Source organism: Bison bison, unplaced genomic scaffold (assembly GCF_000754665.1).
Source record: "Bison bison bison isolate TAMUID 2011002044 unplaced genomic scaffold, Bison_UMD1.0 scf7180017864453, whole genome shotgun sequence".
Taxonomy (NCBI): Eukaryota; Metazoa; Chordata; class Mammalia; order Artiodactyla; family Bovidae; genus Bison; species Bison bison.
Genome location: NW_011495015.1, coordinates 2125432 through 2142484, shown reverse-complemented (window position 1 = coordinate 2142484; position 17053 = coordinate 2125432). Strand labels below are relative to the sequence as shown.

The following is a 17053-nucleotide window of genomic DNA, read 5'->3' as shown; positions in this document are numbered from 1 at the left end:
AGCTCGTTCGAGGGTAACCCGCCGTGACGCATCCTCGAGGATCCCAAAGCGTTGAATAAACGGTTGTACAAAGAGGTCACCGGAGCCCAGCTGACAGCTGTTTTAATAATAACAGTAAGAAACAGTTTGGGACGGGAAGTTGACACTTTTAAACCCGTTGAAGCCGTAGGGAACGCTTCAAGCGGCGTAGTGGTCGAGAGTGTGGTGTCCACTGGACGCCCGCGGCCAACCCGATGCCGGGGATTCAGACCCCGGCATCCGCAACGCTTCGGAAAATCCTCTGATCCTGAAGTTGACCTGAACCTGTGTTCTCAGTCGTGTGTCCTTTTTTATTTTAAAACGGTTTATGTGAATTATGGAAGAAGGCAAACTGGTGAAATAGCTATTTTAAAATAAATTGACTGCTGATTAAAAACATATGCTCGTGTAGGCTCTTAAAAATCTTGGGCACTGATCTGTTTCAGTTTCTTCAATCGTTATACAAAGGCTTTCCTGGAGATTAGCTCAGAACTGGCAGAACATACGCTATATTGGTGCCAAGAGGCTTAAAAAACAAAATGAGATAGTGCCGACTGTGTAAGATCAAGTCGTTATATTAACTAAGCTTGTTGGGGAAAGTCTTTAATTTGGGCTAAACGCAAAAACCTGTAAACATTTGAAATGTTTCCTAGGCAAGAGGGGGAAGGTTTACTAAAAAATTTTTTATAGTTGACACAAGCTCTAACAATTTCTAAAGGTCTGCGAACGGTTGAGTAAGTAAGGTCAAGATTAACTATTCAAGATATGTATTCTATTTTAAGGACAGACAAGGTGTTAAAATGAAGTAAAACCTAACTAGTATTCATGAAAGGAAAAGAGAAAGAGGCCTATAATGGTCATAAGCGCTCTGGTTTCCACAGTTGTTGTTAAGATGGTTTTATGAACAGGCAAAGCTGGGAAAGTGGAAATCCCATGGGTGTGTATTCCATGAAGACTGAGGAAGAGTAAGAAAAAAATACTTAGATGAGGAAAGAACTTAATAGGTGGAAGTATGTTGTGCAGTCTTTGACTTTAGCTCCCTGATACTGTGAAGGGGAGAAAAGCTTGAATTTTGTTTGGCGATAAGTACCTAACTGGTGGAATGAATTTAAATGGAAGATGTTTTTATCAAAATGCTTGTATATTACTTTTTTTTTTTTCGGTATAGAAGTTGCTGAAACATGTACCTGATACTCTTTGAGGGATATTTGGAAAACTCTTCATTGGAAAAGAGGTTTTTATTCTAGGGAATAAAAATAATTTAAAAAATTTTCAATTTTTTGGTACTAGTTGACTAGTGGTTAAATTTTCTTTAAACCATTCTTATATTTTAAGAGCATCAGATCAGATCAGATCAGTCGCTCAGTCGTGTCCGACTCTGCGACCCCATGAATCGCAGCACGAGCATGGTTTCAGTCTAAAGAGAGAATGATTAGTGATATTTAATTTCCATTGTAGTCTAGAAAAGATTTAGACAGCTTTCTGTATATAAACTTGATGCTACTGAAGCAGCATCTATCAGATGAGTGTGAAGAATTTATCCAGTAATTGCCATACGTTGCTTAATAGCTAATGACACCACTTTCTGACTTGGAACTCATTGCTAAAGCTGACATCAACATGTATTTGTAAAATGCTGGTACTCTTAAAGGGTACAGTCTAGAGATTTATCCTTAGAACTGGAAGGGACTTCAAATTTTCTAATCCGTTTACCTCACTTTACAGATGAAAAAATAAAGGCCTGATAAGGGGAAATGACTTCCCCAACTCAGCACAGCTAATAATTAAATGTCTGTGGTTTGGCCTAGAGATTTCTTTTTGTGAAGGTGCTAATTTGCTTCTTTCTTTTAAGAAGTAGCTTTATGGAATAGTGGAAAGAACAGGGGAAATATAAGTGAGAGGACTGGGGTTTAAATTCTTGATTTGTCACTTCCTAACTGGTTTTTGACAGATCATATTAATTTTCAGAGCCTTGCATTTGTAATTTGCAGCAAAACAAAACCTTTTGTTACATAATTTACAGCATTTTTGATGGCCCAATATGATTATATATGGAAAGCACATTATATTGTATAAGCTTTTATGCATATAAAAAGTGGTGATATTTTTAGAATAACAGTTCTCTACTGTATTATCTGAGGTGTCTAGATCCCTAGGTTTTTGCTTAGTCTTACCTTCCGTGTTTTGAGCACCTGCTGTTTTACAGATTATAACTCCCTGTAGATACATTTTCTGATCCCTGCTTAGTTCTAATCTTAGTAAAGCCTCTTATGAACATTTTAAATATTGTGGTTGTTAGAGTCTGACTTCCTCTGGAGAATATGAAGTTTCTTCGTATAGCATTTGAAAACATTCTCATATACACTCATGCATGCACAGTCTGTTTCTTTAACAGACAGTGACTTTTAAAAAGTAACAGTTAAAGTATCTTAGTAACAATGTTAATTTTTTGCTAGTTTCGAGATATACAACAACAGGAGATGTAATTTCCTTTGTAAACTCAGCTTTTGAGTAGTTCATGTTAAGGTTATCTTGTAGATCTAAAATAAAATATACCCTGTAGGAATGTTAGGACTAAGTGTTGACTTTTGCTGTTAGGTTTAGAGACCTTTCCTTTTAGTGCTTTACATTGATAATACTGAGAGTCAGAACATCAGTACTGTAGTGTAATGGCGTTACATGGATTATTTGTAACTTTGAATCTAAAGGTTATGATAAACATTGTTGAGCATTTAGAATCTTCAGTTTTTAAGTGAACTATTTCAGATAATTTTCATAACAAACCCGTAAAACAGATACTACGGCTGAGAAAAATGAGGCTTTGAACTGTTATGTGGTGTGCAGATATTCACAGACCCAAAAAAGTGACAGACTGTGCTGTCCTCATTCTTAACCATTTCTCTTTTCTACCTCTAATTAAGAGTGCTTAGCTGATTTTGAGAAGTTTTAAGGCAGTGTTTCTTAAGTTTCTGACTTTGTGAAAAATTTGTGGAGCCAGCATTCTACCTTCACAAAGAATTGTGGAAGGTAGGCCAGCAAGCCTTTTCATGAGATGTTGATATAGTTGTTTTTTTTTTTTTTTTTACATTAGTTGTCAGAAGCAAATTAGTCTCACCAGCTACCGAAGGACTACAGTTGTTAACAGCTTTTTAAGAACTGTTCTAACAGACTCCACCTTGATATTAATGTTCATTGTTAAAAGGGAATATACTTTATTTTTTTTAAGCTCTTTATTTTGTACTGGGGGTATAGCTGATTAACAATGTTGTGATGGTTTCAGGTGAACCAGGACTCAGCCATTCATATACATGTACCCATTCTGCCTCAAACTCCCCTCCCATCCAGGCTGTCACATAGCATTGAGCAGCAGTAGGTTCTTGTTGGTTATCCATTTTAAATATAGCAATATATACATGTCCATCCCAAACTCCCTAACTGTCCCTTCAGCCCAGCAGCCATAAGTTCATGCTCTGTCTCTGTTTTGTAAGTTCGTTTGCATCATTTCTTTTTAGATTCCACGTATAAGGGCTGTCATATGGTACTCCTCCTCCTTTGACTTGCTTCAATATGACACTCTCTAGGTCCATCCATGTTCCTGTAAATGGCATTATTTTACTCTCTTTACTTATTATTAATGAGTAATATTTCATTAAGTATCTGTATCATGGCTTCTTCATCCATTCCTCTGTCAGTGGGCATTTAGGTTGCTTCCATGTCTTGACTTTGTAAACAGTGTTGCAAATGAATATTGAGGTGCATGTATCCTTTCAGATCATAAAGAAACATACTTAAAACAAAGAGTGAAGGAGAAAGATAACTAACCAGACTCATTTAGGACTTTTATAAAGGAATAGAGTCAGAAAGGGTAAATAGGAGTTGTCTAGGTTAGAAGTGGAACCCTCCACAGAAATACTTCCAAGTTGAGGTTAAAAAAAAAGATAAATTATGAAGCTAAGTTACACAATCATTTCTTTGGCATTTAAAAATTGTGTCTCTTTGGCTGATCGCTTAATATTTGTTTATTGCACTAAAATTGTTTCGAAATATGTAGTTGCTTACACTTCTGCGTATCAGTTTGCATTTGGGCCACAATTGGGGAAAATACCACAAATATTAGTGATTAAATACCATATTCTTAAACTCCCTTATTGCTTAAAAGTGTTGTGAGAGTCCTGTAGCTTCTTACATTTCAGACTGTTGTTCTTCCTAAATAGGAGTTTTGTTGGCATTCTGACTTAGAAAACTAAAACCATGCGTACGTGGGTCTTTGTTCCTAGAAATAGATATATAAATTCACGGTAAAAGATAATAGTATGTAAAAAATTATATCCTCAGTAGTTTATGAAGTATTTTTACGTCAGATCTCTTGAATTTCACAACTATTCTTGAGATCATCAAAATGTCCGCTAATCTGATGATATTGAACCATGGATAGGATCCAGGTTAAAATTTTCTGGAGTAATGCTAGACTGCTTTATGAAAGAGAAGTATTAGCAAATCTAAAGGAAGAGGAAAGAGGCACCTACTTTTATTTTCTCTTCCACCCAAGCCACATTGTACACAGCTTTCTTTCCTTTCTGTTCTACCACTTCTGAAGCTTTAACGAACAGGGTAGAAGTAAATACTAAAAACATTCTTTATAGCAATTTACTAATCAGTGATGGTGGTTAATGATGCCAGGTAGTTGAGAATATTTTTAATTTATAAAATATTTCCTACCATAATTTGCCCAAAAATATTGTAACGAGGAATAAAGCTTTGGTTTATATTCTCATATTGTGTACTAAACTCTTGCAACCTCTAAGTTAAAATAAGTCCTTTTTACCAGAGTTTAATTTTGACTATTTGGAAGTTACTTGTTGATCAAAGAAAAGAACTTTTATTGCGCTTTTGTACTGTTACTTTCACATGTGTTATTTTAATATATGATGAGAGTAATTTTATATATCTAGTTATGAAAATGGAGAAGGCAATGGCAACCCACTCCAGTACTCTTGCCTGGAAAATCCCATGGACGGAGGAGCCTGGTAGGCTGCAGTCCATGGGGTCGCTAAGAGTCTTGACTTCACTTTTACTTTTCACTTTCATGCTTTGGAGAAGGAAATGGCAACCCACTCCAGTGTTCTTGCCTGGAGAATCCCAGGGACGGGGGAGCCTGGTGGGCTGCTGTCTCTGGGGTCGCACAGAGTTGGACACGACTGAAGCGACTTAGCAGCAGCAGTTACGAAAAAGACTTCAGAAAGTTGTCACTGGAATATCTCCAACTCCAGACACTATTACTCAAGAACTAACTTGAAATTTATGTTATATAAATGTTCATGTATTATTTTGAGAATTATTTTTTCTTAAAGTTTGTGAAAGTGTTAGTTGCTCAGTCGTGTCCGACTCTGCAATCCCGTGGACTGTAGCCTGCCAGGCTCCCCTGTCCTTGGGATTCTCCAGCAAGAATACTGCAGTGAGTCACCATTTCCTTCTCCAGGGGATCTTCTCGACCCAGGGATCGAACCCGGGTCTCCCACATTGCAGGCAGATTCTTTACTGTCTGAGCCACTAGGGAAGCCCAATTTTTTTTTTAAGATCAATCCAATTTGTTTGAAGATTTTTATTTATTTTTTAATTTTTATTTTTAAAATATAAATTTATTTATTTTAATTGGAGGCTAATTACTTTACAATATTGTATAGGTTTTGCCATACGTCAACATGAATCCGCCATGGGTGTACACGTGTTCCCCATCCTGAACCCCCCTTCCACCTCCCTCCCCATACCATCCATCTGGGTCATCCTAGTGCACCAGCCCCAAGCATCCTGTATTACGCATCGAACCTGAACTGGTGATTTGTTTCACATATGATATTATACATGTTTCAACGCCATTCTCCCAAATCATCCCACCCTCACCCTCTCCCACAGAGTCCGAAAGACTGTTCTATACATCTGTGTCTCTTTTGCTGTCTTGCATACAGGGTTATCGTTACCATCTTTCTAAATTCCATATACATGCGTTAGTATACTGTATTGGTGTTTTTCTTTCTGGCTTACTTCACTCTGTATAATAGGCTCCAGTTTCATCCACCTTGTTAGAACTGATTCAAATGTATTCTTTTTAATGACTGAGTAATACTCCATTGTGTATATTTACCACAGCTTTCTTATCCATTCGTCTGCTGATGGACATCTAGGTTGCTTCCATGTCCTGGCTATTATAAACAGTGCTGCGATAACTTTGGGGTACACTTGTCTCTTTCAATTCTGGTTTCCTCAGTGTGTATGCCTAGCAGTGGGATTGCTGGGTCATATGGCAGTTCTATTTCCAGTTTTTTTTTTAAGGAATCTCCACACACTTCTCCATAGTGGCTATACTAGTTTGCATTCCCACCAACAGTGTAATAGGGTTCTCTTTTCTCCACACCCTCTCCAGCATTTATTGCTTGTAGATTTTTGGATCGCAGCCATTCTGACTGGCGTGAAATGGTACCTCATTGTGGTTTTGATTTGCATTTCTCTGATAATGAGTGATGTTGAGCATCTTTTCATGTGTTTGTTAGCCATCTGTATATCTTCTTTGAAGAAATGTCTGTTTAGTTCTTTGGCCCAGTTTTTGATTGGGTCGTTTATTTTTCTGGAATTGAGCTGCAGGAGTTGCTTGTATATTTTTGAGATTAATTCTTTGTCAGTTGCTTCATTTGCTATTATTTTCTCCCATTCTGAAGGCTGTCTTTTCACCTTGCTTATAGTTTCCTTTGTTGTGCAGAAGCTTTTAATTTTGATTGGGTCCCATTTATTTTTGCTTTTATTTCCAATATTCTGGGAGGTGGGTCACAGAAGATCCTGGTGTGATTTATGTCGGAGAGTGTTTTGCCTACATTCTCCTCTAGGAGTTTTATAGTTTATGGTCTTACGTTTAGATCTTTAATCCATTTTGAGTTTACTTTTGTGTATGGTGTTAGAAAGTGTTCTAGTTTCATTCTTTTACAAGTGGTTGACCAGTTTTCCCAGCACCACTTGTTAAAGAGATTGTCTTTTCTCCATTGTATAGTCTTGCCTCCTTTGTCAAAGATAAGGTGTCCATAGGTGCGTGGATTTATCTCTGGGCTTTCTGTTTTGTTCCATTGATCTATATTTCTGTCCTTGTGTGCCAGTACCATACGGTCTTGATGACTGTGGCTTTGTAGTAGAGCCTGAAGTCAGGCAGGTTGATTCCTCCAGTTCCATTCTTCTTTCTCAAGATTGTTTTGGCTATTCGAGGTTTTTGTATTTCCATACAAATTGTGAAATTATTTGTTCTAGCTCTGTGAAAAATACTGTTGGTAGCTTGATAGGGATTGCATAGAATCTATAGATTGCTTTGGGTAGTATACTCATTTTCACTGTATTGATTCTTCCAATCCATAACACGGTATATTTCTCCATCTATTAGTGTCCTCTTTGATTTCTTTCACCAATGTATTATAGTTTTCTATATATTGGTCTTTAGTTTCTTTAGGTAGGTATAGTCCTAAGTATTTTATTCTTTTCGTTGCAATGGTGAATGGAATTGTTTCCTTAATTTTTCTCTTTTCTCATTATTAGTGTATAGGAATGCAAGGGATTTCTGTGTGTTGATTTTATATCCTGCAGTTTTACTATATTCATTGATTGGCTCTACTAATTTTCTGGTGGAGTCTTTAGGGTTTTCTATGTAGAGGATCATGTCATCTGTTTGCAGATTTTTAGTTGAGGTGATCACCCAGCAGTGGTTATTCACCCTTCAGAAATTATCCCTGTCTTACAGGGTTCATAAAAACATCTCAAGAATGAAGATGAGTGTTCTCTTTAGGCTGCAGTCAAACAGGACCAAAAAATACTTCTTTACCTTCTATTAGTCCTCACACTATTGAAAGTAAACAGGAATGTGTAACAGCAAAGGGGCTCACTCACTGTTCCTTTCCAGTACACTTTCCCCCTCCTTAGCTCCTCCTCCCCCTTCAGGTGCTATTGTTCAGCAGCTTTGCAATATCCAGTGAAAATAAATCTGTCCCTATCTGTTGTTGGTTAACATTAATATTTGTGTCCTTCCATTTAAATTATCTAACCGCTTTCTTGTTATCCAAGACTTTCATCTTTAAATGTGGTGTGAATGGATTTGGTTTTAGCTACAGGAATTTGATCATTAGCTAATAACATGGAGAAATAATCATTTGCCCTTTCTCTTCTGTGAATTGATACTTCATATCCTTTGGTCAGAGGTATAGTTACAAACATCCTGTGACTGATAATGGGCTGTCCTCATAAATTCTCAATCACTCTGTTGTTATTGAAAGTTGGTAGGTCATGTCCAGCTCTTTGTGACCCCATGGACTGCTGCACTCTAGGTTCCTCTGTCCTTCACTGTTGACCAGAATTTGGTCAGAGTCATGTCCACTGAGTCTGTCTAACCATCTGACCATCTCATTCTCTGTCTCTGCCTTCTCCTTCTGCCCTCAATCTTTCCCAGCATCAGGGTCTTTCCCTATGCATCAGTTTTTTGCATCGGGTGGCCAAAGATGCTTCAGCATCAGTCCTTCCAATGGATATTTAGTGTTGATTTCCTTTAGGATTGACTGGTTTGATCTTGGAGTCCAAGGAACTCTCAAGAGTCTTCTCCAGCACCACAATTCAAAAGCATCAGTTCTTCGGTGCTCAGCCCTCTTTATGGTCCGACTGTCACATCCATTCGTGACTACTGGAAAAAACATAGCTTTGAGTCTAGACCTTTGTTGGCAAAGTGATGTATTTACTTCTTAATACACTGTCTTGCTCCTTCCAAAGAGGAAGCGTCTTTTAATTTCATGGCTGCACTCACTGTCTGCAGTGATTTTGGAGCCCAAGAAAATAATATCTGTTATTGCTTCTACTTTTTTCCCTTCTGTTCACATGCCCTTTTGAAGTTTGTTTTCATTGTACAGATGAGTTTAAATCAGTGATTGTCTTGCTCCTTTAAAAAATTATACCTTCAAAGAAGTTGATATTATTAAGAGAAAAAAAAGATGAAATGATATATAACATTTGAGCCTTTGTGGGGAAAATAATTATTTTGTATTATGAATTTTTACAAGGAAAGTTCTTGAATGATTCAGTTTGACAATGTGACAGACTATCTCTGGATATTGAATATGAATTTATTTTTCTGTATTTTCAAGCTTTGCCACAGTGAGCAAGTATTATGGATATAATCAAGGTTTTAAACAGTGCATGCTTAATTAACACCTTTTATTTTTTTATATTTGTTTGTTTTGGCTGTGTCGGGTCTTAGTTGTGGCACATGGGCTTAGTTGCCCTGCCTCGTGTGGGATCTTAGTTCTCCAACCAGGGATGGAACCTGTATCCCCTGCATTGGAAGGCAGATTCTTAAGCACTGGACCACCAAGGAAGACCCAACAAATTTTAAATAAATGTTTTTATGAACAGTATTGCGTTTAGCGTTGTTGAGGCAGGAATTTAATATGATCTTCACTGATATTTTTCTGTAGTGTTTTTTTTTTTAAGAATTTACGCTGAATATTTTAATATGATCTTTGCTGTAGTGTTTTGTTTTTTTTAGAATTTACACTGAATATGTGAAATAGGGGACAGTGTTCTTTAATCATGCAAATGCTTTCTAGTTGGTGTAGAATGGAACACAGTGAGCCCTCAAGGACATGGATTGTGTCTGTCTTGTTCACTGTTGTACCCCAGATTCCATCACATTCTAAGGGATCACCCCAGTGCTAACGTCAGGTGAATGGCCTGACTGGTGTAAGAGGATGAATTGGGACTAAAGGAAAGAAAATGGGTAGCAGATGAAAAAGGTTGTGATTGCGAGGAAGAGGGGCTTGATAAAAACAAATTTCCAATATGGGGAATAATATAACACAGGTTTTCTTGGAAAATAATTCAAGAGGTTGTATAGAATTCATATAGCAGATAAGAAGATCATTGAAAAAGTGCTTAGATATTAAGGTTTTAGGTACCATTGCTAAGCATATATCTGAAGAAGACAGTTTCTGCTTGTATGGAGCTTAAAATCTAGCTGGAAGAGAGAATTACTTAAAACAAGGATCCATAATTACAGAGAGGCTCTGTAAACATCTGGAAGTTACATTGCAGATTTTTTAGTGGAAGGTCCTATGGCTTTCAGGCTTTGAGATGGGTCTGTCCAAAAAAGACGAAGAATCACTGAGTTGGAAATTTAAGTTCAGTTTTTGATGTAGAACTGTTACATTCTTAAATAGTCCTAAATTTATGTTTTTAGACTTAAAGGATATTTCTTCTTATAGATAAAGCTATTTAATATGGGCATCATCAGTGAGATTTGCTTTTTTACCCCCAGTTCATAATATTTACATTGTTATATTTCAGGAAATGCTTTATTTTAAAAATGAAACCAAATAGACATATACTCTTTGCCATTGGGGTTGGAGTTCCCACCATACCACCCTTTTCATGTCACATACTTAATGCTGTTAGACTGCAGGGAATTCACTGTGCTTTGTTCCCTCTGTACCACATTCCTCGTTACTCTTCCTCAGCATCCTTGGACAGGAAAGCAGTGTATGTCCTAAAATGACCTGACAAAAAAGAACTACCAATCATGCATACTATTATCCTAAGTCAACTTAGAGCACCTTTTAAATGACTCATATGCAGTTACCCTGAATTGTTGTTTTATTGCTGTCTAGTTGATATATAGTATCAGTCATGTTAGTTTCAGGTGTATAATACAGCCATTTGGTATTTTTATAGGTTATACTTCCTTTAAAGTTGGCAGTTGTCCTGAATTCTTGTGGGTAGTATTGTAAGTGGATTTATGTCGGAGAGTGTGCAGGACACAGAGGTGGTAGATCAGGACTAAAAGAAGGCCCAGACAATTCAGCCCTGGTGTGAAGTTGTGTGGAAGCTACAACTTTGGCTATAATTGAAGTAGTGTTTATCATCCACGTTATTGGTTGGGTCAGGGTGGGAATGGTGTGGCATGTAGATGAGAAATAATACTTTCATAAGTGTTGCTCTCTTGAGAGGGGTACTGACTTCAACTACCTCTAACACATAGAGATTTTGGGTGTAGATAAAGATGATTTTCAGGATTTCAGGCTTATATTGCAGAAGCTGTGATTATCGTAAAAACTATTCTAGGTTTTTATGCCATGCCTTTTATTTCAAATCTCTTTATTTTTTTATGTGCCACTATTCAAACTATATGCAATTATCTAAACAGTTAAAAGTCCTTTCCTTTCATTTAAGGCTAAAATATGTACCTATCATTTTTAAAGAAAGCTGTAAAAATGAGTTAGAGTGTATTCAGAATTAAAGGGTGAATAGTACTGAGAATGGACCAGAGGCCTGATCTCTTGAGCAGATCAAGAGTTACTTGTCTTTTGAGGGGTGAAGTTAAAATACCAAAAATGTTTTTTATTTTCACATATTTCAGATAATTTAAAAGGTACAGAAAATAGCATAGTGTGCATATGGCACCTGTCTGCAGCCTTAGGAATTAAACATTTACAAGTTTAGTTGAAGGCCCCTGTATATCTTTGCCTGAGCCATATCCTTTCTTCCCCCAGCGAAGTCCTATCTCCCTCTTTGTGCAAACTTTTTCCAGCAGTGGCTCTACCCTTTCCCTGCTGCTACTGCTAAGTCACTTCAGTCCTGTCCGACTCTGTGCGACCCCAGAGACGGCAGCCCACCAGGCTCCCCCGTCCCTGGGATTCTCCAGGCAAGAACACTGGAGTGGGTTGCCATTTCCTTCTCCAATGCATGAAAGTGAAAAGTGAAAGTGAAGTCACTCAGTCGTCTGCGACTCCTATCAACCCCATGGACTGCAGCCTACCAGGCTCCTCCGTCCATGGGATTTTCGAGGCAAGAGTACTGGAGTGGGGTGCCATTGCCTTCTCCGACCCTTTCCCTAGACCTGTGTAAATTTCTTTCTTTGTCCAGGGTTCACCACGGTGACATTTTGCATTTCAGCTCCTTTGTGTATTGTATATAACAGTATGGGTGGGCTGACTAGTGGAACTGAAAATGATTACCTATATACACGAGGTAGAAATCTACCTTTAAATGTAGGCAGAGTAAAGATTTCAACATTGTACTATATGCAGAAAAGATTGGCAAAGTAGATGTGAGAGTAATCTCACGAAATCATTTTAGGAAGGTTAGTCGTGTAGCAGTAGTGTGGAGCAGTGGTCTGGAAGGAGGTGTAAATTGCTAACTCATTTTGATTGGCTTTTTTCCCTTCTAATTACCCTACATTAGTGAGATTTTGTTCTGCTTCCAAATACTTTACTATTTTGCAATAAGTGAAAGGAGCTGGTGGCAGAATGCTTAGTGGTGAGTGTTGCTAGTTTTCAGGATCTGGGGGATTGGTCTTTGCCCCCTTTTAGAGTCTGTTGATAGTGGAATGAGTACGTCATGGTTATTAGATCTCTACTTTCAGTATTGTAAATTTTCCACCACTCAGTGCCAGAGATGCAAGCAAAGCTGCCTGACCGTTTTCTCTGGGCTGTTGCAGCCCTCTGCTGGCCTATGGAAGTCACACATTTAGAGCCCTGTCGGGCCAGAAAGAGGTCAGTAACCCCAGCAACGCACTTTTAGACTCTTAGAAGTCATTTATGTCAACTCTCCATTGCAGATGAGTATTTTGTATATTGACCTTTACAGTTCTGGAAATAAATTTATATGTAAATATGCTTAGATATTGAGGGCAAGTAGATCATTCTAAATCCAACTGCCAATTACTTTTCTTTAAAAATTCTAACTATTGTTAGAATGTGATCCTTTATGATCCACTGTTGACAATGCCAAAAAATATTTTTACATTCTCTTTTGTAAATATTATCTAATGAAGTAATGGGAACTTTATGTTTTAAAACAATTGAGATATTGTTCAGTCATTTCTATTGGGAGACAAATACAATGGATAATTGGGTTTTAAGTATTCTCAAAGCATTTCTGCTTCTTGTTGCTGGTGTCATTCTAGCCTGCTTGCTCTTGTGGACTGTTATTCCCATCTCACAATCTGGTTGTCATACTTGAAGTGGTCTCCATGTCTTTCCTGTTATTCCTCTTTAGTCTTTCTTCCAGAGTTTCACCAGTGGCCCCTTTTTTCCCCTCAACAGCCCTTTTAAACACGCTACTCAAATTGCGTCACTGACTTTTTTAAAGCCTTAAGTCGGCTTTTGTCGTCATAAAGATCAAGTGACGAGGTGCTTCATGTCGATCCCTTCCTCCTCTGTTTAGCCTCTTTGTCTCCCCTGCTGTGCTTCAGTTCTTGCTGTCCTTCCCTGTGGCCTGCTCTCTGTGGGCGGGTGTAATTTCTTGGTCTGGAATACAATCATCATTTTCTTGTGGGAAAATGTTATGGAATAGCTGCCAGAAAACATTGTGCTAAAAATCAACCATGGCTTACTTTGGGAAGATACGATAAAGCAAGCATGAACCCTTGCTCGGTTGTTTATATTTCAAGCAATTTGCCTGTCTAAGTGCTGCTCTCTTTTATACCTCTGGTTTACCTTTGAGAATTTTGAAGGTAATACACAGAGCTAAACTAAATTGACTATTTACAATGCATTTACTTGATACAGTCTTCTAAATTAATGCTGTGCTTTAGGGCTTCCCTGATAGCTCAGTTGGTAAAGATTCTGCCTGCAATGCAGGAGACCTGGGTTCGATCCCTGGGTTGGGAAGATCCCCTGGAGAAGGGACAGGCTACCCATACCAGTATTCTTGGGCTTCCCTTGTGGCTCAGCTTGTAAAGAATCCACCTGCAATTCAGGAGACCTGGGTTCAATCCCTGGATTGGGAAGATCCCCTGGAGAAGGGAAAGGCTCCCCACTCCAGTATTCTGGCCTGGAGAATTCCATGCACAGTCCATGGAGTCACTAAGAGTCGGACACGACTGAGCAACTTTTACTTTCACTTTTAGATTTTTGAAGGAGATAATGTACAGCAGCACCAACACAAAGTGCACCCTATTTTACTGGATTGAGCTTCTGTCCCTAATCTTTTATTTGCTTTCATATTTTAATGGCTGGATTAGAAAACATAAAATGCAGAAAGTACCTCTTACTTCTTCCTCTAGCTCTGTCTGAGGTACTTCTCTCACCTGCCATCTCATCAGTCTTTCCCCTTGGGTTCTAACCAGAACACTGTGTAGTTCTCCAGAGCAAACCAAGTGGAAGTTGACTTATTTAAAATTTTTTTCATTTGTATATTATGCAAGTAATACCTGTTTATTATAAAAATTAATGTAGATAGACCATAGACATCTCTTAAGAACTGTAGAAAATATAGTCTTAAGGACAGTGCTGAAGACAGTTTATTTTAAAGGATGTGGTGGTTTTCGTCTTTTTCATGCTGTTGGTTAAATTTGTGATTTTTATGATATAATTTCTTGGTCTGAAACACAACCATCATATTCTTGTGGGGGAAATGTTATGAAATAGCTGCCAGAAACATTGTGGTGAAAATCACCCACAGCTTACTTTGGGAAGGTATGATAAAGCAGGCATGAACCCACTTCAGAAACTAAACTCTTAACTGTTTAAGTAGTTGAGATGGTAGAGAGGTCCAGTTCTTATTCCAGAAATACAGCCATATTTAAGATTTATCTTCAAGATTTTCTGTTAGTTTGGGAGTTAAGCTTTTGGTCTTTGTGCAAATAGAAAGTGTTTAATATTTATGTCTGATGGTTTACTTTTTTTGCATGGGTAATGGTGGTTTAGTCACTAAGTCGTGTCCGACCCTTGCGATCCCATGGACTGTAGCCTGCCAGGCTCTTCTGTCCATGGGATTTTCCAGGCAGGAATACTGGAATGGATTGCCGTTTCTTTTTTCCAGGGGATCTTCTAGCCCAGGGATCGAACCCAGGTCTCCTGTGCTGCAGATGGTCTACTGTATTGCAGGCAGATTCTTTATTGACTCAGCTACCAGAGAAGCCCTTTTGCATGGGGGAGCACAGCAATAAGGATGTCAAAATTGTTTAGTAGTTTAAACTGTCATTTTTGTATTCATAGAAACGTAGAATGGAGTGAAATTGTTCTAAACCTCTGGAATCAGGATTTTGGAAGAATAGGCGTTCTTCAGTGTAATCTAGCCTAACTTTACTTTCAAGAAGAAACAGAAGTACTGAGAAGTAATGAAGGTCAACCAAAAAGTCTGGTAGATCTCAGAATAGAATCTTGGACTAAAGTCTCCCAGATCAAATCACAGAGAAAATAATAGTCACTTTCCTAACTGAATGACTCTGTCTCTCTCTTTTAAAGGATGAGCTCCATAACTTTTATTTATTATTATTTTTTAAAGTAACCATTTTATTTTGGCAGTGCCTCACAGCATCTTAGTTCCTCAGCCAGCGACGGAACCACTGCCACCTGCAGTGGAAGCATGGAATGTTAACCGCTGGACCACAGGGATAGTCCCTACTCTTAAGGGTCATTTGAATTCTGTTGATTTCGTCTTTTGCTAGTTACATTTTTTTCTCAAAACAATTTTGGAGGAAGCATTTTTACTTTCAGCATAGCTGTAGCCCAGTGGAAGCTGGATCAGGCAAAAAGTTAGGAATTTCCATTCCATTCATATGGTTCCATCTTTACTTTCTTTAGTTCGAATGTAAAATTGCTGGTAAATTTAGAGGGCAGTATTTGAATATTTTATATGCACCAAAGACTGTATATGTGAAGATAATATTTTCTCGTAGCCTTATTATTTGAGCATTACCATTCCATGATGTAGATGAAGACATTATTAAGTGTATGCTCTGGGGATTTCTGGACTGTGAGGCAGACTGGGGACACTCCCTTCTTTTTCAGTAATGTATATGGAAAGCTAGATAAAAATAAAATATTTAAAAAACACATCTGAGCTTGAAAGCAAAAAAGCAGAATCAGCAGGTGCTTGAAATGGAAAAAAAAACTCAAAGGCATATTGGGAAGCAGGAATTGAAGCCCTGTCCTAAAAGGAAAACTGGAACCCGCAGGCCCAGGAATGACAGGGAGCTGTCCGCAGATCAGTAAGGCTCTGAATGGTTGATGAATGGCGCTGAAAGAAGAGTCTGCCAACCTGGGGTTGCATCTCCTAGTGTGTCTTCTTCCTGTCCTTTTATTGTTACCTGTTTTTGTATCCTTTTTGGGTCTCTTTTACAAAGTATATTGCTGAGTCTTATTTTTACCCAACCTTAGAGACTCTATCTTTTAATTAATGAGTTTAAACCATTTTCACTTATTGTAATTTTCCTAATATCTATTGGAAATTATTTACATTCTATTTACTGTATTTTTGTTCATTTCCCACAGTTTCTTAATCTTATATTTTAAAATATATTTAAATATGTATATTTTCAAATATATATATTTTCTTTCTTCCAGACAAGAGAAGTACTTTACCCACTTTCTCAGTTTCCTTTCGTCTCTGCCACTACACCTCCTACCCCCACAAGGTCCCAGCAGCCACGCTGATGTTTTGTAGAATTTTAGTTCTGTAGAGGTATTCTTCAGGCATCCATCCATCTGTCATTTTTCTTTTTGTGTGATATACTAGATCTGTTAGGTTATTCCTAACAAATAATCTAAGTCCCTAAAAAATAATTAATTCCCATATAAGGGCTTCCCAGGTGGCTCACTGGTACAGAATGTGCCTGCTGATGCAGGAGACATGGGTTCGATCCCTGGGTCGGGAAGATTGCTTGGAGTAGAAAATGACTACCCATTTTGGTATTAACTGGAAAACTCCATGGACAAAGGAGCCTGGTGAACTACAGTCCCTGGGATCGCAGAGAGTCAGACGTGACTTAGTGACTGAAAAGTGAAAGTGAAGTCACTCAGTCGTGTCCGACTCTTTGCGACCCCGAGGACTGACGCCCACCAAGCTCCTCTGTCCATGGGATTCTCCAGGCAAGAATACTGGAGTGGGTTGCCATTTCCTTCTCCAGGGGATCTTCCCAACCCAGGGATCTAACCCAGGTCTCCCACATTGCAGGCAGACGCTTTAACCTCTGAGCCACCAGGAAGCCCTTAGTGACTGAACATGAATGCAATTACCG

At 38.2% G+C, this 17053-nt stretch overlaps 1 protein-coding gene across 1 annotated transcript in view; it reads left to right on the top strand.

Moving 5' to 3' along the window:
* The first annotated feature begins 6 nt into the window (after window positions 1-6).
* The window catches only part of ANKRD12 (ankyrin repeat domain 12), a 98764-nt gene continuing 81717 nt past the window's right edge, over window positions 7-17053 (top strand). Inside the window, exon 1 of the mRNA XM_010859086.1 lies at window positions 7-114. The gene's annotated coding sequence lies outside the window, so the exon portion shown is untranslated. The remainder of the gene's footprint in view (window positions 115-17053) is intronic.